This window comes from Mirounga angustirostris, unplaced genomic scaffold (genome assembly GCF_029215605.1).
Source record: "Mirounga angustirostris isolate CCGP_5_RB_7025 unplaced genomic scaffold, mMirAng1.0.hap1 SCAF_1, whole genome shotgun sequence".
Lineage (NCBI taxonomy): Eukaryota > Metazoa > Chordata > Mammalia > Carnivora > Phocidae > Mirounga > Mirounga angustirostris.
The window spans coordinates 28,207,913-28,230,716 of record NW_026991709.1 but is presented as its reverse complement, the minus strand read 5'-3'; the positions used below and the strand labels follow the sequence as shown (position 1 = coordinate 28,230,716).

At 38.6% G+C, this 22,804-nt stretch overlaps 1 protein-coding gene across 1 annotated transcript in view; it reads right to left on the bottom strand.

Annotated features, from left to right (window-relative positions):
* The window catches only part of NRIP1 (nuclear receptor interacting protein 1), a 97,684-nt gene extending 75,550 nt beyond the window's left edge, over positions 1-22,134 (bottom strand). Inside the window, exons 1-2 of the mRNA XM_045902656.3 lie at positions 22,082-22,134; positions 4,264-4,345 (exon numbers count right to left, since the gene is read on the bottom strand). The gene's annotated coding sequence lies outside the window, so the exon portion shown is untranslated. The remainder of the gene's footprint in view (positions 1-4,263; positions 4,346-22,081) is intronic.
* Positions 22,135-22,804: the final 670 nt, after the last annotated feature.

Here is a 22,804-nt window from a genome sequence, read left to right as displayed (position 1 = left end):
GTTCAACTTTATTCAAACATACTCTTAATTTTGAGGTGACATGATAAATTTTCATAAATGAATAATTCATAATGACTTTAAAAGTGTAACAATCCTTGTTTGTACTTCAAATATTTAATTGTAATACTTAATTCCTATCTTCAATTTAAAAAGATTACTTTTCATGCTCATGGATTAGAAGAACAAGTATTCTTAAAATGTCCAAATTACCCGGAGGCAATCTATAAATTTAATGCAATTCCTATCAAAATACCAATGACATTTTTCATAGAACTAGAATAACAACAAAAAAATCCTAAAAAATTTTTTTTTAAAGATTTTATTTATTTGAGAGAGGGAGATAGAGCAGGAGCTGGGGGAGGAGGGGCAGTGGGAAAAGCAGGCTTCCTGCTGAGCAGACAGCCTGACTTGGGGGCTCAATCCCAGGACCCTGAGATCATGACCTGAGCTGAAGGCAGAGGCTTAACTGACTGAGCCACCAAGGAGCCCCCCAAAAATCCTAAAATTTATACAAAAGACCCCGAATAGCCAGAGCAATTTTGCAAAAGAAAAATACAGCTTGGAGGTATTACAATTCCACACTTCAAGTTACATCACAAAGCTGTAGTAATCAAAACAGTATGGGATTAAAAGAAAAACAGACAGAGATCAATGGAATAGAATAGAGAGCCCAGAAATAAACCCACAATTATATGGTCAATTATTACTTGACAAAGGAGGCAAAAGTATGCAATGGGAAAAAGTCTCTTCAACAAATGCTGTTGGGAAAACTGGACAGCAACAGGCAAAAGAATGAAACTGGACTACTTTCTTACACCACATACAAAAGTACACTAAAAATGGATTAAAGACCTAAATGTGAGACCCGAAACCACAAAAATCCTAGAGAAGAGCATAGGCAGTAAGGTCTCTGACACAGGCCACAGCAATATTTTTCTAGATATGTCTCTTGAGGCAAGAGAAATAAAAGCAAAAATAAACTATTGGGACATCAAAATAAAAAGCTTCTGCATAGTGAAGGAAACAATCAACAAAACTAAAAGGAACCTAGTGAATGGGAGAAGATATTTGCAAATGACGTATCCAGTAAAGGGTTAGTATCCAAAACATATAAAGAACTATACAACTCAACACTCAAAAACCAAATAATCCAATTAAAAATGGGCAGATGACATGAACAAACATTTCCCTAAAGAAGACATCCTGATAGCCAACACACACATGAAAAGATGCTCAACATCACTCATCATCAGGGAAATGCAAATCAAAACTGCCATGAGATATCACCTCACACCTGTCAGAATGGCTAAAATCAACAACATAAGAAACCACAAGTGTTGGGGAGGATGTAGAGAAAAAGGAATCCTCTTGCACTGTTGGTGGGAATGCAACTGGTGCAGCCACTGTGAAAAAGAGTGGGAGGTTCCTCAAAAACTTAAAAATAGAGCTACCCTATGATCCAGCAATCGCACTACTGGGTATTTACCCCCAAAATACAAAAACACTAATTCAAAGAGATACATGCACCCCTATGTTTATAGCAGCCTTATTTACAATAGCCACATTATGGAAGCAGCCTAAGTGCCCATCGACTGGTGAACGGATAAAGAGGATGTGAGATATATAGATAGATAGATAGATATCAGAATAGAGAGAATCAGAATATATATAGAGAGAATATATATACATACATATACAGGATATATATACACATATATATAGTGGAATATTATATATTCCACATAAAAAGAATGAAATCTTGCCATTTGCAATGACATGGATGAGCTAAAGAGTATAATGTTAAGTGAAATAAGTCAGAGAAAGACAAATACCACATGATTTCTCTCATATGTGGAATTTAAGAAACAAAACAAACGAGCAAGAAAAAAAAAAGAGAGAGAGGGACAAGCCAAGAAACAAACTCTTAACTATAGAGAACAAACTGATGGTTACCAGAGGAGAGGTGGATGGGGGATGGGTGAAATAGGTGATGGGGATTAAGGAGGGCACTCATGATGAGAATGGGGTGATGTATGGAATTGCTAAATCACTACATTGTATACCTGAAACTAATATAACACCATATGTTCATTATACTGGAATTATAATAAAATTAAATTAAATTTAAAAATAATAAATAAAATATCAGTAAACCCCTCCCAAAATAAAAAGATAACTTTGAATTTCACAAAATCCAAAGTTTCTGACCATATCATTTCCTTCACTGATAAAGTATGCATAGTCAAGATTAAAATTAATATTTGGATTTCATTTACAATTTCTTTTATAGTCCTAATGTGCTTATTTAAATTCCTTTTTTTTTTTTTTAAGATTTTATTTATTTGACAGAGAGAGACACAGCAAGGGAGGGAACACAAGCAGCAGGGGTGGAAGAGGGAGAAGCAGGCTCCCCGCCGAGCAGGGAGCCCGATGCGGGGCTCGATCCCAGGACCCTGGGATCATGACCTGAGCCAAAGGCAGACGCTTAACCAAGTGAGCCACCCAGGCGCCCCTTTATTTAAATTTCTTATTCACTTTCACTCTCCCTCTTATAACTGACAAGAGAAAGGAGAAAATGCTACTTTGTCAATGGTGAAGAATTTTAAACACAGAAAGTTACTACATTAAAAGTTCAATATACTGTGCTATGGAAACATAAAAGACTGTAAATTTATAAATTTACAAATTGTAAATTTATAAATACTAGAAATTCACATGGCTTGACAAGTGATTAAAAAAATCCATACTACTGGGCGCCTGGGTGGCTCAGTTGGTTAAGCGACTGCCTTCAGCTCAGGTCATGATCCCAGGGTCCTGGGATCGAGTCCCGCATCGGGCTCCCTGCTCTGCGGGGAGCCTGCTTCTCCCTCTCCCACTCCCCCTGCTTGTGTTCCCTCTCTCGCTGTGTCTCTCTGTCAAATAAATAAATAAATAAATAATCTTTAAAAAAAAAAAAAATCCATACTACTGATTTCTGTGTTATCTCATGCGAATATAAATAATAAATACCCAGTTAATAAGAAAATATGTTATTTAAAGAAGTTGACTTATTCACTACAACTTCAACAAATACATTATTTTATTAAATATTTCTATTCCAAGCAAGACAGCAGGCAAGTTTTCTAAGGAAAACACAAAACTTAGGGGAGGTTTAAAGGTGGATATTAAGAAGGAAACTTTGGATAAGGCTAAAGGGGACTGTGTTCACCACTGACTTTAGTCAAATCATTTGGTACATCCACATGGGGTCTTGGGGTTGCAAAAGACAAAAACACAAAACAGGTTAAGTTTCTTCCTTTCTTGTAATACATCACATGTCCTGAGACTCAGGCTCTGCAAGCAGAGGAATTGTTATGCTACACCCATCTAACCACAGGTGATAATGCAGATAGGAATCTTGGTCGATGGACAGAGGCTGAGTCAGGTGTCCATGGATCCTGATGAAAGACTGGCAGAAATGTAGATGGCAGCTGATCTCTATACTAGAAGGTAGAGTTGTCAAAGGCAGGAAGGACTTTAAGCCTGCCTGATTATCTAATGTATATTCCATACTGTCTTAGATAAATAAGTGCCTCAAATATCTCATTTTCAAATCAAAACATTCTTTAAAATAGTTCTATACTGAAAAGGTAACATGTAAATACTTAAGATGCTTAAAATAGGCAAAACTTTTTATCTAAACCAGATTTTTTTTTTTTTTTAAGATTTTATTTATTTATTCATGAGAGAGAGAGAGAGGCAGAGGGAGAAGCAGACTTCCCGCAGAGCAGGGAGCCTGATGCGGGACTCGATCCCAGGACTCTGGGATCATGACCTGAGCCGAAGGCAGACGCTTAACCATCTGAACCACCCAGGCGCCCTAAACCAGATTTTTAAACAAGATTTATTTATGAGAGAAAAAAAGAGTGGGGGAGGGTAGAGGGAGGGAAAGAATCTCAGGCAGACTCCCTGCTTAATGAGGAGCCCCATTCGGGGCTTGATCTTACGACCCTGAGATCATGACCTGAGTGGAAATCAAGAGTCGGACGCTTAACCAACTGAGCTACCCAGCCACCCCCCTAAAGCAGCTTTCACTGACTTACCCAAAATTCAGAATTACAACACTGAAATGTATCCCTTCCCTCTGTTATAAACATCAAACAACTAGTTAATCAATATCTGAAACTTAAAAATAAATAACAAAATGCAACATAATATTCTTTCTATAATTGGAAAGGCTTAATTACATTTTAAAAGAATGGAGCAATAGACAAAATACAATACCTTCTGGATGTGTTTCTCCTGACTGTTAAAATAACAGGTCCTGAGAACAGAGTTCTGAAATAGCTCACAGTCCAAAAGCTCCCTGAAAATTAAGAAAAATAAATATTACTTCAATTACATCTTATCTCAAAGAATTTCAATGGCATGTTTTACAATGGAATCTTAACTACTGACTAAAATAAATTATCTCAAAAAATAACAAAAAAGATGTAAGATAAAAAATATTCTTCATTATACATGCTTTCCTTGGGCATAGCTGTTGACCATATCTGATGAACAATCTGCATTATAAAATTATTTACCAAAATACACTGTCTTTATACTACATAAACACTATTACCTATTCTCAAGGTGAGAAGTTAATGGGGATGAAGAATTCTGAGAGAAAAGGTATTAGGATGATTTGGTAGTCAATACAGAGTTTGAAACACCTCTTTTCTCTCTCTCTCTCTCTCTCTCTCTTTCTCTCTCTCGACCACTAGGAACAAAAAATGTTGAACTGAGAATAAGAAGCCTTCTGATACAGAATGACATCAACATGTGGGAAAGTTTATACCTTCAGGAATAAAAGAGTGGGTGAAAAGTTTTTGACCAGCAAGAGACACAGCCTATACTTTAATACTGTGGTGGCTGAGGGGACTTTATATGGATCAACAGGCTAATGGACAGTGCAGCTAGTTGGTGATAAGGAAGGAGTGATGCAGACACCCTGATTCCACTATAGCAACTTCAACTTCCTAAAATAAAGTAGCTACTTTTCATCATTACTTCATTTTACCAGTGCCTGTCAGTTTCCCTAAAACCATAGAGAGGTACCAAATTTCTTTGAGTAATGCTTTCTCAACACTCTACCAAAGCAGGCTCTTTGACCATTATGCTTCCAGATCCCTTTCTCTGCATCATGCTAATTATTATTCTCACTGTGACTGTGAACCCTTCATTCATCTTTGAATCCTCCAATACCTAACATGGTGCAAGGCCCAGAGCTGATGTGCAGTAAGTATCTGCTCAACTAATCAGTGGATCTCAGAGACCTCTTCAATTAATATACCATGCTGAAGTAAAAATAATACCATGAAAGGAAAGAGGGGAATTATATGGGCCAACTACAATGAAGAATACTTGCCTTTCTTTTAATTACTTCTCTCTCTCTCTCTCACACACACACACACACACGCACACACACACAATTTCTTCATCAGCAAAACTCTTCTAGTATCTATGTCAATGCTCTCCCAACCCTTACAGACAATCAGCCTGGTAGGGTAGCAGATCTCCTTTCTGAACCAGGACTCTAATCCTGCTGTCTGAGGTCCTGCACCAACTGGCATGATAATTGGACATTAACACAAATTTCTCTAAGCACATACATCAGCTGCTCCTAAGCAACCCTCCATCAGCAGCAGGAAATGTCACCTACATGCATGAGTCAAAGATACCCAGAATCATAACTAAGGGCTGAATGTTCCCAAAATTTTAGAAGTAGACAGAAGGTATCATCTTAAAATAGAACTATAACTATTAGAGAGAAATAACAAACAAACAAACAAAAACCCTGAAAAGAGCTCCCAGTGGTTTAAAGAAAAAAAAAAAAAGCATTATCATTTCCTATTAGGACACTACTTTTTCAGCAGCTAAATAAAAACATTACCAAATCATTTTATGTAATAAAATTTAACCTTATTTTGACCTTCCTCATAAAGCAAACAAATCTCTCTATCCAATAAGGTTCCATCTGAACTATGTAAGATGATAAGCAATACCTTAATTGCATTCATTTACATGACTTTGGAACTATTCTGGGCTGAAGTCACTGACTGCAAGGTCACAGAATATAAAACGTAAAATGTACACAACTTACTGAGGAGGAATGATCCACTTACAGTGATAGCACCTTCTCCCACCTCATTAAAAGATACCAAATGCTTAATGCAATCAACAGGTGCAGAGTTCTCTTTTTGAAACATATCACACATATGCACACTGGCTTTATAACTATAAATATATAGATATACTAAGAATATACATTAGAATAAGTTCATCGTATATTATGGCTTGCTTGTTAGAATCAATCTGCCTGAATAGAGGTAAAGGACAACTCACTAGCATATTAAATCAAAAGATGAAACAGAGCTATTATTTTTTCCATTATCTCATGAAATTTCTAACAACTAAAATTCAGGTTACAAAGTTATAACAATTTTTAGGACAAGAACTGCAAACACAGGATCTTAAGTATACTAAAAGTTTCTGCTTTCTCCTTTTATAACCTAAACAAGCATATGTCCAACTATTCTGCATGTCTCATGCAAAAATTTTACATGTCTCAAAGTCAGTAATACAATATTAGTAAAAGAAAGGAAATACAACAGACAGAAATTGACTACCACAGACTATAAGAGATAATGCATATTCTTTGAAAACTTCAGAATATATCAAACCACACAAAAACAAGTTAACCCAACAAAATATCTCCCTTTAGTTTTGTAAAATTCTAACACAAACTAGATAATAATGGTGCTTGAATTTACTGGAGAAAAAAGAAGGAAACTAAAATAGGATGTAGGGGGTACTTTAAAAATGTTTATATTACTAGTACAAATGTAGAGCAACAAATATTTGTTTTATGTTTAACATAACATCACCAGAATATTCATTTAAATTTCTATCCAGGGGTGCCTGGGTGGCTCAGCCAGTTAAGTGTTCAACTCTTGGTTTTGGCTCAGGTTATGATCTCGGGGTTGTAAGGTGGAGCCCCACGTCGGACTCCACACTGGGCTAGGAGCCTGCTTGGGATTCTCTCTCTCCCTCTGTCCCTCCCCACCTTCTCTCTCTTTCTCAAAAAAAAAAAAAGTTTCTGTCCATTAAATTAGCTAAATCTCCCACATTTAATTTACTAACCAAGTACTTTTATACTCCTCAAGCCAAACTTTTGTAACTTAAAAATGAGTTAGTGAAAGAGAAACAACCTTATTATAAAATGTATGTCTCTTCACCTTCTCTACCTTTACAGAAGGGCAAGACTTTTTTCCTGTAAATCTGTGTTAGATCCAAAGTGTTTCAACTGATGCTACTCCACAAAGAACACAAGGATGAATACATATTTAAGTACTATATTCCTAAATAAACTCCAATACCATAATGTCACTTTGTCCTTTTTAAATGAGAAATAAAATATCTCCTTTTTTCTAAGTTAAGCCAATTCACTTTGGAATAGCTTACTAATAAAATAAATGCATACATATATTTTTAAAAATACTTGTTACTATTATGATCCATATATAATTTTCAGTGACCATGTCTTCTTTAAATAAATTTTCTTTCCATAAGAAGCAACTGAGGGTCTAACATGATAAACATAATTTGTATAACTATGTAACAGGCAATTCATGGTTCATAGCCTTTGACAAGGATAAAAGCATGGGGGCCAGTCAGATTCTTCCAATACTGTTTCCAGTGTTCTTGGTCACATTGTTACTTAAATCTCAGGTTGACAATTATTACCTGATAAAGATGATAACTTTTTGTTATTTCTAAAACACTTCCCTCGGTCCACCCAAATGACTGAATGCCTTTTGTTCCTACAGCTCATTGATTACAATCACAATATCTAAAGTTCTATTTCATCCACATAAATTTAGGATTTTCCTTTCCTTGGATATCAGAACATGTTAAAACCAATTTTTATAGCCACAATCTAGCCTTTGTGTAACTTTAAATGGGCTACAACCTTGAACTGAAAATGAACTATATTAATGGCATCACTCCTTCAGCTCTCAAAGAAAGAAAGAAGTCCGAGTCTAGGTTCAGATACACTTCATTTTAACAGCATGCATCAATCTCAGGTGAGCCTAGTAAATTCTACCCACAAAGCAAGTGTGCATGCGTATGCACGTGTATGTATGCCTCTTTCCATTTTCTCTTTTCTTTTCCCTTTCCTCTTCCCCAGGAGGTTAATGAACAAAATATTACACTTTTTAAATATATATAATGATATGGAGATAAACTATCCATCTGGCAGAAAAAGAGTTACCTAAATAAAGAAACTTAACAATTCTGTATGTAAAATTAAATCCTGGACTGACAGGGTTGTTCAGATAACACTCAGAAAAGCACAACATGATTCAAACTGTAAGGAACAGGCCAAAAACACTCCATGAAATCAAGTCTATCTAGAATACGCCGTATCTCCATTTGAAACACCTGCTAAGAATACGTGAATTCACGATTCCGTCTAGGAAATATTTTTCTTCCCCTCTCACCTGTTCCCCCACCCATCTTACATCCAACTCCATAAACAGCAGTAATCCACCATTATAAAACAGTTGACGGTTAAAACAATGAGCCAACGGAGAAAGTACAATATTCCATAACTGACATTTACTGCATTGGCCTTGGACTTCTAATCTTTACCAGACGGGCACACAAATCAATCCATCAGCTCATAAAGGTGTGCTTTTTTAACCTCTAAAACAGATGGGATTGGCCAGAAGTGTCTGGCATGTCAAACTGCTAATCACTGCTGCCCTTTGCACAAAATAACCCACTTAAGTTGAGGCATGGTTGCACTGTAACCGACATTAGTCTGTGGGAAACCCATTTAACTGTCACACACTCCTGCCACTCCTGCTCTCCCTTAATTAAGCCTAATGCCTTATGCTTTGACCTTTTGTTCTAGCCTATTAACCCTATCTAGTACAAGTTCAATTATGTTAAACTAAAAACTTTGCTGCAAAATATTAAATGCCAAGCTCAAAAAATCATAAGGGACATCCTCCCAGCCCTTAGTTCTATGCACCCTGTTACTCCATACATGCAACAGTAAAACCTCATTTTTGAAGTGATACTGATTCTTACAGAGCTGAGAAGAACCAAATTATGATTCTAGCCCAACGCCTTATTTTACCAACTGAGGCCAGAAGAACATTAAATGACTCGCCCATTTTATAGCTTCAGCTGAGCCACATTGAAACCTATCTCGTCTTTAGCTCTAATCCTTTATTCTCCACGATATCTCTGATTAATAGTTAAACCAACCAACAGTGTGTTAAGGATATTGATGTTTTCACCACAAATTTGTATCTTTCACCACCCCTAGAATGCACTACACAAATTGGCCTAAAGCAAAATAAATGGGCATGTGAATAGACCTCAGAAGTAATTTCCGCATGCACACAAAACTTTCTATCCCCTTGCTATTTCTTTTTTACTTTTTAAAAGTAACAATGGTCATCAAGAACAGCTAGCTTCTGCAACACTCAAATATAAGGCAATATGTATGAATACAATTTTTTTTTCTTTCCTGATGCTTCATTTAAGTATTCAACAGAGAAAATGACTTAAGCTACAGAAAGCAATTACAACTCACAACTCCCCAGTGGACAAATTCACACTGGCTATCTTTAAAAATACCTCTTTTTTTAAACCTATATGCATATGGATTGCTGTTCACATCTACCAGAATTTCAAAATATAAAAACAAAAATCTTGGAAATTCACTGTAAAATAAAATCAGATGTAGTCCAAACTAACATGCTGTCATCACTGGGGTATTTTAGTTGTAACAGATAGCAATGAGTGTTATTACTCCTCTTTCATTTTCTTCATACTGCTAGAAAATTTTTATACTACTCTCACTGTAGCACATGAAAACAATTTAAAGATCAAGAACATATAACAAATTTTGGATTTCCATCTGGGATTCTTGTGAGAAAATGCATATTAATTTTAGATTTTCAAAAGATTAAAAGTCAGATTTTAATTTTATCCTTATTGTTGACTGCCCAAAGCCCCTTTACCTCTTTTAAGGATTAATCAATGCTGTCATTTTACTGGAACCTTACAGGTGAAGGTAATATGCCATCAATTGGAATGTACAATAATTTTTAAAAGAAAGCTCATTCAGAGTTGTACTAACATGATGAATAAATCCAATGACGGAATTTATTATGTTTTAAGGGGTAAGAAAACATGGCATCAGAGTTTTAAACTCAAAGTAACTGTGTTCATGCTATTAGAATGACACCTTCAAAGGAAAGTGTCACTTGTCATTATCAGAAGGAATGTATACGAGAATGTATAAAATGTAAAATACGTGGATGGATGAGTAGTCAGAACTAAAATAAACACTTGTAGTAGGGACAATTACCAGCAAAATAATGATTCAGAATCTTATTCACCTTTTTTACCTCAAAGTAAAATGCTGTTAATTTAAATGAGACATCATGTCTTAGTTACAAGAGTCAGTTCATGAATATAGAAATTAAGTTTGGGTTTCTGTTGAGGAATCCTACTTTGGAAAATTTATACTAATGTATAGAATTCATGCATTCTCTAACATATTGGCTGACATTAAGGAACAATGAAAGGCAAAGACAATTCAGTTAATCAGGATAAACAATGATGAAAGCACAAAGTAGAATATATCACATAATTAGTAAATGTGCTAATTTTTCTACCCTTCTTTTTTGGACCATAGTCCATTGGCCTGCATATCTTTTTTGCTATGATTTATAAGCATGTGACATAAAAATAAATATACGAGCCATGAGAGGAGATGTTCTTTCTTCTACAAAAGATATCCGTTTCCAAGCATGCCTGAAGTTTAGTATAACACTTTGTCTTCACAAAGCAAGAAACTGGGTTAAAGTTATTTTAAGAGCATTTGTGAAATCTCAGTGTTGTAAATATATATCCCAGATAATCTATACATTTCCTTTAGCATTTGAAAACTGCTAGTTAAGAAATTTCTGAGCTCCATTTTAAAATAAATTTTTTTCTACCTTAGCATTATTAATCTAGTTGAACATAATAGTGTTCTAACAGAAAATTCACCTCCAGAGAAGAGCAATTACTAGTTAAAAAAAATAATAACAAAGGGACTTCATATACTACTTAAGTCCTATAACTTAGTAGGGTTTGAATCACCAAGTCATTCTTGATGGCCTGTAACTTTTAGATTACTGAACACCAAAATTAACTCTAGACATGAGATTTCAAAATGCCTCCATCTTCCCAACCAGTCAAACCCAATGTGATTAAATGTGTCAAGTTGGTGTGTTTTTACCACTACTATAATACTTAGCTTCATTTCTGAAGCTAAAGAGACTCTAAGGCTCTATAAAAATTTTGTTTCCTTAAAAAATAATTAAATGTTGCCCCCAAGGTTTTGGTAAATGTGTTTTCTAATATATTGTAGCTTGTGTATTTTTGAAGAAACCGAGCATTACAAAACAATTTTAAGTGCCAAGTAATTATAATGTCACCAACAGTTTCACTTTTTCCTTCATAATTAATATACCTAGAAAGACGATAAATTTTAAGGAAGAAATATTATCCCTTTTAGAAGTCCTAATTTAAATAGTCTAAAGAAAAAAACTGTAGAACAGTAGCTACTATGAATTAGCTACAGATAATAATTAGCAGCTGTTATATATAAATACATAAAGACTCCATTTCTGGCCTCAAAAAGCCAGATTTTACCAATAATTGGGATTGGTACAGTTCATTTCAACAAGCCCTCTGTGTGCCAGGCACCTACAGCACCAACAGTACACTGATGAATGAGCTCCTATTCATGGAGCTTACGGTCTACTGAGAAACACAAACATTAAACAAGTGTGATACTGCGATCAGGAGTACCGAGAACTGTGAGAGACAAATCTGATCTTGTTGGGAGGCTTGGGGACTGTAGTGAGCATGCACACCCTCTTGCCCACTGTCCCAGGAGTGAGAATACTCCTTCCCAATTTCCTTCCCCAAGGTTAAAATGCGGTCAGTCTGTGCTACCATTAGGTTTCTTCTCTTGCTCTCATTCTAGAGGGGTGGTGAATCTAGATGCACTTGGTTCTGAGCATTATCATTAGTCCACACAGTGCCTCTCATCTTGTTACTTTTTCACAGGAGAACACTGAAATGGGGGCCATAACCTTACCTGACAGACCCAACTACCTGCACTAATGATTTTAGAACATTACTCTTCAGTAACAACTAGAGCTGACCTGTGAGTATTTTGATCCCACTAGTCAACTCAAGGTACCTGGCTCTGTTAATCTACAAAGAGAAGTTTCCCTACTGATTTTTAAGTAGAACTCAAAATGTATATAACATATAGGAAAAAAGCTGCTACATGAATAGATGTGCACCTCTACTGTAAAACTTGTTTTTAAATTCTCAGCCTAGAAAGTACATTCCAAATACTAGAATACATGAATCATAAGACTGTTCTGAAGACCATATTGCAGTCCCAGGAGAAGAAAATAGGCTACAAAAACAAGGGGGATGTAATTGGCCCTGTCTCACTCCACTTCTCATGGCTGTCTTTCTGGTTATCATAAGGTCAGCTTGGACTTTACTGCTGGATCCATCACCAAAGGTTAATAACTATTTCTTAACACCTGGTACATAGCCCTCTTGCTGAGACTGCCTTAATAAAACAAAGTGTGAAATAGATTAAGACTTGATTTCTTATCCTGGGTTTACCCAACTGCTAGCTGTATGAGTTTTAAAATTTACTGAAATTCTCAGGGGTTCAATTTCCTCCTCTGTAAAATGCAAACAAATGTTTTGGAAATTTTATTTTATTTTTTTCAAGTTTTTATTTAAATTCCAGTTAGTCAACATACAGTGTAATATTAGTTTCAGGGGTACAACACAGCGATTCCACACTTCCATACAACACCCAGTGCTCATCACAGCATTAACAACAATGACAATAATGTTGGAAGATAAGCAAGTAGTTTTACCTCGTTGCATCACAGGTATACCCTGGCAATAAAGGGGGGGAAATAAAAGGACAAGTGAGAAATTGGGAAAACAGGAAACAAAAAAGAGAAAGGAGGACCAAAAGAAAAAGGTATAAAGTGATAAACGGTAGCATTTATTACTATTTGATTTATAGTTCATACCAACTACCTATCCTATGTGCTCTTCCATTAAGCAAGATGCCTCTATAAACCAACCTGTTTGAAAATGGGGAAGACAAGATACTAGGACAAACATACTTAAACCTGGAGCATCCTTAGCTTTTATCAAATTCTCTTCCAATCTGAAAATCTAAGGATTCTATGAAATTACTTCAATTTGTGAAAGCTGAAGCAAAAAAAGCAAAAAAAAAAAAAAAAAAGGAAAAGGAAAATATGACGTTGATTGGGTGAGTCAAGGTTTACTAGGATAGGTAAGAGCAATGTTTTACTAACAAAGTAAACAATACATTGCTTTGAGTTTGCCTCAACAACACCCAACATCTGGATATTGGGAAAGAACCAGATGGTGAATACAAAATTTCTATCTTCAATCTCTGGCCTCATGGAGATTCAGTCTACTTCAATTAAATTTTTTAAAAAGTCATGGATGGGTTAGGGAAATAATATAAACACATACCTGAACTCTAGAAAGTTCACTTATACAGTTTCTTTCTTACTTGGCCAGATACAATATATTCTCTTAATAAAACATCATAGTAAAACATTCCTTTGCAGCTTTTATAGAAACCCTTTTGTTTATCCAACATTTACTTGGCAATTCAAAATCCAAAGCACACTAGAAAATATTATGTATATGAGCCTTATTACTCATCCTTGTGTCTCAAATGTAGTTTTAGTTTGACTGTACCTTTTAATGTAGAGGGAACCAGTGGGCGTGATTCTTTTGGGTTCAAAATTCCATAAAGTTTAAATGAGGTAAGTAAAAAGAGGTAGAGAGGTTTATAACTACATTTCTCATGATCTCAACAAGAAAAGAGTATGTCTGATGTATACTTAAAAATATACTACATGCCACAAACCTCCCTAAATCAAAAATCTCTTCTCTGACCATAGTCTACTCCCAAAATGAAGCCAAATATTCATCTTTCTATTTCTGCTTCCTTCTGATACATTCACATATTATTAATTTCCTCTTCGTATCAAAGAGCCTAGTTTATTAGCATAATGTAGTCTTTAAAATAAAATTATTGTGGGTGAAGATAGGGCAATAAAACAAAATTCATGTCAAGAACCATTACAGTCAAGAATTTTAACTTTTCAACTAGGAAGAGCTATGGGTCTGAATTTGCGGCAACTGCTCCTTGAGGTAGACAAACATCACTAGCCTTGGGAATACCTGGATTAAGACCATGACAAGGTATTTTAATGAATTATATCAAGAAACATAGTTGCTTTCTCTGCCTCAAAGAACACTACAGTAATTCTGTGGTATACTTCACAAGGCTTAGCATTTGAGATGGAAAGGAGCTTGCATAGTTGCCGCTGGTGTCTACATTTTTCGGGCAAGCACAGGGAATGGGGCATCAGTTCTCTTGAGAATTAACATCAACTCCTGCAGAATTATCAACTGGAAACAGAGTGCCCTCCTCCTAAGACTGGTCTTGGAGAATCCAGGCTGGGTGGACTGGATGTGCTGCTTGAGTTCTGTGGCTACCAAGTTTGGGAGCAGGATTTTTGATGATGCTCTAAAAATCAAATAGGGACTGGTTTTCTCTTAAAAAGATGGCATATTCTCATGAAAAAGCAAATTATTATCAATGAAATTAGCTGCGTGACCTCAAGAATTTTTCAGACTAGAAGGAGAGAAAATGATAGCTTTATGCCACATGGAAACTGTAAAGCAGCCAGCTCAATGCCTGGCACAAAGCAGGTGCCCCCAAATCCTCTTCCTTTTCCTGATCTTTCTCCTAATAAAAAAGGAAAGCGCAAAAAAAAAAAAAGGCAGCTTTTTTTTATATTTCAAGTTTTTGCCCTATCATGTCTACTCCTTTTAAAACCATAGGTTTGAAATCTTTACTGTTTATGGACAACAGCATACATCGATATATAGAATCAGAATTCCAGAACTCAGAAATCAAACGAACCCCCTTGTTCTACAGTCTATTGATGTTACCCAGAGAGATAAAAGGACTTTCCCATTATCTGCAGCATACATTGTTTTATTTTGTACTTTTTAAAAGATTTTTGTTTATTTATTTGAGAGAGAATGAGAGAGAGAAAGAGTATGAGAGGGGTTAGGGTCAGAGGGAGAAGCAGACTCCCTGCTGAGCAGGGAGCCCGATGTGGGACTCCATCCTGGGATTCGAGGATCATGACCTGAGCTGAAGGCAGCCGCTTAACCAACTGAGCCACCCAGGTGCCCATACATTGTTTCAGTAGCAGATCCTAAGCTAGAAAAAGTATATGAGGGATAACAAAACAAATACTTAAAAATTTGTTTTTCAAAAATCAAGCTTGAGCCTATATGACCCATTGTGCAAATACTCCTTTTACAGGAAAAAACTGAAACTGTGATTAATTCATTTTGAGGATGTTTCTCACTATATCCTATTTGGGAGGGTTTCATATGTTTTCTAGTACTTTTTCTTGGTGTTCTTCCCCTTCTTCTATCCTCCCTCCTTCCCTTAATTTGTTTCTTTTCTAGTGTATACATCCACCACTCTGTTGTAGATTACCATAAATTCATAAATTCAAGAATCAAAAAAAAGTATCTAAGAAAGTATGCTTTTCAAAAACCAGTTACCATCCCTTAAAGATTTCCTATCTCTCAAATTCTGGAGAGATCCCTGAAGAGAGAAAACTCTTTTTTATCTTGAACTTCTAATTCTCAAATTTTGATTATGTTCTGTCACATGTCAGCTCTCTTATCTACGTTATGTCATTAAATCAACACAATTATAAGAGTATTCTCATTTTAAGACTGCATATAAACATAATTTCCTAACTACTGCAATGCTAAATTATCATCTGACTTTTAAAAATGCAGTAACATTTTAAGATGTTCACATGTTATATATACAGTATGGGCAAATTCAACAATTAAAAGCATACAACTACAAAGAGAAGCTAGTGTAGCCACTATGTGATTTAAGCTTTCTCTTATCTATCTAAAGCTAATCACCTGACTTTTCACCTAGTATCCTCACATAGCTGGTACAGATAAAATAAAGCACCCCAATAACAACAGAAGCTCCTAACTCCTTAGTTCCTGATTTGTCCTCAATTCATTAGCAAATTACAGATTTGAAAATAAGTAGCCCTGACTGTCATTTAACAGGTGACTGAAAAAAGACTCTTAATTAGAAGTCCAAGGGCAAGAGACTCCACTCCACCAAAGCTCTGAAGCAACACCAACATCAGGTCAGTAAGAGTTGTCCTGGTCCTAGTGGTATCTTAAGCTGATGACTCAAGTTCCCAGCAGACTTCTAGTTTAATATTTCTTGAAACACTAGGCTTAGTCACAGAGTGACCTGGAATTTAAGGCAAACAAGGGTCTCTTCCTTTCATCCTTAAAGACATTTTTGCTAAATGACACAAAGTTAAAGAGGCAAGATGGGTTTTAATTTAGAATTTTTATTCCCTGAGGTATACCAAGTCAAAAAATTTCCTGGGAAGAGTGAAGCATGCTAGCTTTGAATTTCAAACACAACTATTAACCCTGTCAGAGAAGCAATTCTATTTCCAAATTTCTTAACAAAATGCCCCCCCATCCTCTTTATTAAAAGAGGAAGGAAAGATGGAAGGAAGGGAGGGAAAGAAAGGTGGGGAGGGGAGGAGAGAAGGGGGGAGGAGAGAGGGAGAGAGGAAGGGAAGGAGGGAAGGAGGGAGGGAGGGAGGGTGGAAGGGAGGGAGGGAGGAAGGATGGATGCATGGATGCATGGATGTCACAAGCATCCTCCTAGCCGAAGTTTCAACATATCCTGGAGTTATCCTTGAATTTATTTCAACCAAAAAACAATCCAGATGAATTATCCAAATCAGGTAATTATCCATAACATTATCTTCAAGAACAATCTATCTTAAAATCTGCTAAAGACATTAAGAAAAAGATCTTACTACTACTTAGTAAATACAGTGTAGTAGTCCTTTTTTTCATAACTGCATTTTTGAGTTGCCAGTCTCCTAATAAATTCTTTAATTCTACTTCTCATTATATTGCTCCTAGAGTTCTAGGCCAAATGTTATCCCTAGCATGGTTTAAGGTATTAATTTTAACAAAATGCTAATACAGTGGTAAAATGTATCAAGTTTCACTCTTTCTTGTTCTTCTCAATGTTCTATGAACTTAAAAATAAATTACCTTGTTTCAGGTGTATTGATACCCTAAAATATCACAAGGTTTGTAATGCTTTATTTGTAATATTTGCAAGATAGTGCAGGAATCCATTTGAATTTCAAGGTTCATAATGCAGAGTATGTACTATTACAATGACAACAGTTAGTATAGCATTATCTCAATAGCTGTATTTATTATGAAAAATTAAAACTGCCCTTCATAACTGTAGTAAAGTGAAAGGAAAGGTCTGTTCTAAATGACCTCTAATTTTCAGAATCCTAACTATTCAATATCCATCAAATTGAACATTAAATTTCAAGGAACAAAAAAACAGATGGGCATTTATACCATAGTTTGTGAAGAAACCCTGATAAGACTTCAGATGTCTCTTATTTGCAATTTTCCCCTGCCCTTGATAATGTACTTAAAAGAAACATTCTTCCTGTAATTATTTACATCAAGTTATCTTTATCAGCAATCCTATAAAAGAGGTCTCTAGTTCACCACCCAAACCTCAGCACTGTTTTCCATGTTCAGTAAGACCCTTAGAAAACACAAGATCTTAAAAGAATTAAGAAAAGGTGATGTAATATGAATTCATTTTCTTCCAAACTATAACTCCTGGTTCTATCCTGGTACCCAGTTTTGATCTTCCACCTTAGATTTAAGAGATATTCAAAAGCAAAGTGTGCACAGGCACAAAAAGGGGAATTTGTCGTTTTCCCCCTCCAAACATCCACTATTTATAGAATATTGCTGCCCTCATAGGAGGGAATCCATTACCATCAGCAATTCATGTCCCTGCTTCAGCATCAGATGCAAACAGGATACGGAGACAAGATCTCTCTCCTCCATTTACTTTTTGTTCATTCCAACCTCTGGACATAATCCTCAGTTCCATTCCACTGGCCTGCTTCATCATCTGACACTCCTGATTTTTACCTTCTCAAGTCTTAGTGATTATCCTGAGGTTATATATTCTACAGAATGAGTTTGCTCATTATCCCCAGACAGCAACTTAAGGAAATGCATCTTGAACAATTCAATTCTCAGATTCAAGCGTATTAACCTGAAGTCCCTCCCCCTGCCCTATTCTGTTGAGAATGTTTGACTTTTCAATAGCAATCAATGTGCTTTTTGGTAATCAATACACTTTTTATTAAAAATATTTCCTCAGTTGGAAGACATGGGTACAGGGGCTTTGTTAAAAGAGCAAATGCTTCTTTCCCCAGTCTTCCCCCACAAAACAGCAAATCAGTATTAAAACAAAACAAAATGCACTCGGATGGTATATTAGCCCCATGACGGGGCATATGGAAAAGGCACAGGAGTAAAGGAACTGCACCCCACCACAGCCAAGAAGGGAAACTACAAATGAAGGCAATTTTCATGAAAGACCACATCCCAAAATGTAGAAGCTATTTATTTTAGAAAAGGGGGTGAGAGAGGAGAGAGCAATACAGAGGTGTGTAGCACTGACAGATAAACTAGAATTCTTCTCTATTAACCTACACTCTAAAACCTAACTGTATCCGACAATCTAAAGTTTAAAAAACAAAACCGATCCTATCACAATTTAAGCTGAACAATACTTCCTTGATGAAAATTAGACGTTTTGAACTTATTTTGGCAGAATTATCTTTTAACCTGATACACAAAACTAGTATCGCTTTTCCAAAACAACACTTAAAATATGAGCTTTCAAGTTTCTTACAAACTGCAAGTCTTAAAATTAAAAGCCTCATCCCTTTAACATCATATATCCTAAGCCACTGATTCAAAATTACCTTCTGTATCATTGACGACTAGTATTGGTTTGCAATGAAATCTGTACAATTAATAATAACCTTCTTCCCTCTCATCTTTCTAGAGAGCCAAGGATGACATATCTTCTTATCTCCCTACTTGTTCCATTAGATTGACGTATTTTGCCTCATCTGTCACCTTCCATAAAACTCTGCTTTCAGATATGAGTTAATTCATTTTTAGTTGTCCTCAATGTTCTAAAATAGTGATGTTTGACAGAATTAATACAGTGCTCCAGTTCTCTCTGTTCAACTGGTACTTAATTAAAGATCTTGGAGGCCATCTTTCTCTCAGGTTACACCATTTAAAGAAGGAACGTTACTTCCTCCAGACAATGTAATAAGCCACATGGCACTAACGCGGCCATCCCCAGGTCTCCCATTTAACAGATTGCTTCACCACGTATAAACTACCGGCAAGACAGATTACCACTTTATTTCACACTGATTTATTTTTCACATCTCTGAACCCTAAGTCTACTTTGCCTACACTCTCTCTTGCCTTTTGAATCTCCAGAATTTCTGGAGTTTTAACACTCCTTTATTCTTTTATCATTGCTTCTGTTTGAAACGCACCTCAGAAAGTCCTAATGACGTTTAATCTGTAAGATTTCTCGAATCTCTGGTTAACAATGCAGAAAAGTCGAAGCAATCAGAGCGCAACCTTGGAGCACAAACTGAAAATTCCCTGTTTTAAATTCTTTTGAGTTAATATCTTTTGGAGAACAGCCACTCCACTTGATATGTCATAATTTTCATTTCTAAAGGTAGCATGGATAATTTAAATTGGCACTTTCTATTTATTACACAAATGATCGTTCTCTTGGATGACCTTTTGAAAGCTAGCACTTCTCAATCATTTTCTGGCTATACTGGAGCCACAAGAGACATGTCAATTTAAGCAAACTTTAGGAGCAATAAACTAACAAACAGACTCTAGGTGGTGGTATAGGTTATTTTTTATCATGATGTTTTGCTCTTAAAACTGCAGGAGTCAGAAGAGCCTTTAGCCTCCTTTACAGACACTTCTTTATTACAAACTTACCATCTTTTAGGGTGTTTAAATTAGTAAAATCCAAGTTCTACAGAGTTTTGGAGACAAATTCAAGAAATGGATCTAAGTCAAGTTTTCCTGCAGACATTAAACCAGGGTTTCAATTGCTTCAAAAGCACTGCAGAGACCTCACTTTATGAGTAAAACTAACAACGAGCAGTCCTCTTTTTTTTTTTTTTAAATATGTATTTACTCTTAGGGCACTTTCAGGGGTAAGTATGGAAAGAGGTGCTTCCCCACCAGAGTGAATGAAGCGGGCTGGAGGAACAGTCAGTCCCACAGTCTGCATAGGAGTAGCTGTTCCAATGACTGATTGTTCTTCTTTGTCTCTAGGAACTAATTCCAGACAGAAAAGTTACTACTGCTGATGAAGCCTTACTCTCTGAACCAGCTAAACCCACTCGACATTACCAAACCGCCAGGCAAAACCAAAGCAACTTATTTCTAAGTTGAAAAACATTTCAACATACTCCAGGCAGCAACCTACTTAGGTGCCTGGCAATGGAAGCACTGTATTTGTTTAGAAGTTCCACTTATTTCAGTGTCTCTTCCACGAAGGCGGCAAACTGGTGGTTAAACAAAGAATAATCCATCAGGAAGATGCACCCCCTTGCTAAACCTATGGTTCACTAATAAGCAGGCTCAATGTAATTCATAACTTTAAAGAATGAATTAACCCAAAGCCTTCTGCTTCACAGATCCCACCCTCCCAAATGTAAAGAGTATTCATCGTATATAACCCAACACTACTCTTACTTTGGACACCTAGACAGTCTTTCTTCCTCTCAAGACAGTTCTTCAGCCCCGCACAATCTCACAATTTAATCATTTACATTACCGGAGGCAAACTCCAACTTCGTTGCACTGACTGAGTGAAAAGCCCTTGTAGCTAGGAACGTCTTAATTTTTGTCCAAAATAAAATGTCCTATTAAGAAATTTAACGCAAAGTACTTGTCATTCTGTTCTTTTACTATCTTCAGAAACCAATTAAATCACTAATGAGATAGAAGGTAGAACCGCCTGTAATGCTTCAGAGATCAACATGTGTCACAGACTCCCAGCTTGTTTGCCTATGAGACACAGTTGATTCCTTTGTTCCTTCAGCCCGAACACCAACTCTCGGTTAAAAATTTGGAAACAACTTTGGAAAGGATGGGAGGGTTTGCAGACTACTTCCAGGGAAACCGTTCGTAAAACAGTATTCACTAGCAGTAAGGAGGACGCAGATACAAGAGGAGAGAAAAGAAGCCTCCCAGGACCTCCACAGGGCTCACCCCAAATGTGAGCCCCGCTTCTGGCTCAGGAGTAAAGTGATGGTTGAGGCCTCGGGTCCAAAGAGCCTCGCCCTCGGGTCAGGGGGTGCGGGGGGAGGACAAGGACCGACCGGTCAGGCCTGGGGGTCTGGTGGGGGCCCGGAGAGCCGTCCCCTTTTTCCCGCTCACTTTTCCCGACCCGGAATCCGGCGAGCACTGAGCAGGGACGCACCGGGCGAGAGGCGGGTGGCAGCGCCCGGCGCCGCCCAGGTCGCCCCGGGCAGCGGCACCGAGAGCCGCGCGGCCAGAAGCGCCCGGCACTCCGAGCCCAGGGGGCAGACGAGCGGGGCGCGACCCGGGCCGGGGACACACGGCGGCTGCCCCGCGGCCCGGGGCCGCCACGGACCGGCCGGTGCGCCTGGAGCCAACTCCACAACTTGCCGGCCCGGCGGCCTGGGCCCCCCGACTTCCCGGCAAGATGCGGACCCGGCAGGAGGGACGGAATATCCCCGGAACAATTCCTCCCCGCCGCCCGCGTTCGCTCCCGCCGCCCCCGCGGCCCTGCCCGCCGCCGCCGCCGCCGCCGCCGCGGGCCGCGCTCCCGGGCCGTTTCCGGCGGCGCCCGCGGCCGCTCCCGGAGCCCCCGGCCGCGGCCGCCACTCACCCGAGGCCGCCGCGGCTCCGAGCCTCGGGCTCCGTCAGGTCACTCCACGAAGGCGCCCGCCGCCCCGTCCTCCCCCGGCGCCCCGGCGAGCTCTTCCCTCCGAGAGCAGCGCTGCCAAGCAGAGTGGCGGCCGCGGGGCCACCGGCGGGCGTGCGCGGGCGGGCTGGAGGCTTGGGGCCGGCTCGTCCCTCCGCCTCGGCCGCCGCCGCCGCCTCGGCCGCCTCCTCCTCCGCCGCCGCCGCCGCCGCCGCCGCCTCCCGAGTTCGGGGCTCTGCTGCAATGTCTGCGAGGCTGACTTTGAGCGCCTCGCCCGCCGCCCGCCCGCAGCCGCGCTCCTCCCTCCGCCGCCGAGTCCGCCGCGGCGCGGTCCCTCCCCTCGCCGCTCCGCGCCGTTCAGCTCTTCAGCCAAGTTTCTTAACCCTTTTCCCCCTCCCTCCCATTGTCACCCGGGCAGGAGGAAGCCGCTCGGGTCCCCGCAGCTCGTGGGAGCTGAGGAGCCCCCGCCCCGTTTCGTTGTTTTCCTCCGTGCCCGCCCTCCGGAGGGCCGGGCGGGGGCTGCAGGGCCCAAAGGCGGCGGGAGGGCCGCGTCGCCCGGGAGAGGTGGGTGCTCCACGCGCCCGAGCCGGCCCCCTCGGCTCCCGGCTCTGTCCAGTCGCCCCTGACCGCCGGAGGCGCCTGGACAGCGCCCCCCGGGCCCGGGGGCTTGTTCTCGTCACACAGGCC